Source organism: Heterodontus francisci, chromosome 13, assembly GCF_036365525.1.
Source record: "Heterodontus francisci isolate sHetFra1 chromosome 13, sHetFra1.hap1, whole genome shotgun sequence".
NCBI lineage: Eukaryota > Metazoa > Chordata > Chondrichthyes > Heterodontiformes > Heterodontidae > Heterodontus > Heterodontus francisci.
Window position 1 is genome coordinate 26,960,498 of NC_090383.1, and position 1,090 is coordinate 26,961,587.

Sequence of the window (1,090 nt, forward strand, 5' to 3'; positions counted from 1 at the left end):
CACTCACCTCGGTGACCCTGGCGAGTTTCAGGCACAGCCTGGAACCCGTGTGTTGTTGGGAAAGAAAGAATTCACGGTTAAAAAAGCTCTTAATTGCTTTTTTAATCACCTCAATTGCTTTCCTGCCAGACCCATGGGTGTTCCCCGCAGAACTTGGAACCTGCCCTCCCCCCGGGGAAAGCCAGAACAGCCGACATCATTTTCTGGGACTTTTCCACCCTGCACACACCGGAATCTGCCTCCATCTGGCTGGAAAAATTCCACTCAATGATTTTATAACTGGGGCCTTGAAAGGTTAAGATTGTGAGAATGACAATCACTAAGGTAAAGGGAAAATAAACTTGAATTATTGTGGACATTTAACCAGAGAAGAGGAACCATTTAGGCAAGACAATTTATTTAGAGATACAGCACTGAAACAGGCCCTTCAGCCCCCTGAGTCTGTGCTGACCATCAACCATCCATTTATACTAATCCTGCCACATCACTTATCTGTACTAGGGGCAATTTACAATGGCCAATTTACCTATCAACCTGCAAGTCTTTGGCTGCAGGAGGAAACCAGAGCACCCAGCAGAAACCCACACGGTCACAGGGAGAACTTGCAAACTCCACACAGGCAGTACCCAGAATTAAACCCAGGTTGCTGGAGCTGTGAGGCTGTAGTGCTAGCGATTGCACCACTGTGCCACCCTGAGGGTTTTAATTTTGCTATTAATTAAATATTCTGCCCACTGCCCTGTTGTTCCCATACCAGGAATTGAACCCGGGCCACCTGGGTGAAAACCAGGAATCCTGACCGCTGGACCATATGGGAAATCAATCATGAAAAACTGAAGATGAAGGAAAGGCTCCTGGATGATCCAAAGAATGGACAGTAATGTCAGTCAGATTAACAGTAGCGACAGCACACGAGAGAGAACATTGGTGAAGGACTGTCCACACGGTCATTTAGCCCCAGACATTAGGATAAGACATTAAAGAAGGCAGGAACCTCAGTAATACTCAGTGTATTGTTGCATAAGAGAGCAGGATATGACATGTTACTGTGAGAAATGGGCCGACAAAACATCAGAGTCAAGCACTTTAA

The 1,090-nt window shown here is 46.1% G+C and overlaps 1 non-coding gene across 1 annotated transcript; it reads right to left on the reverse strand.

The window, feature by feature from the left end:
* Positions 1–745: 745 nt before the first annotated feature.
* trnae-uuc (transfer RNA glutamic acid (anticodon UUC)) lies at positions 746–817 on the reverse strand. The gene has a single exon. It is a non-coding gene; the product is annotated as a tRNA-Glu (tRNA).
* Positions 818–1,090: the final 273 nt, after the last annotated feature.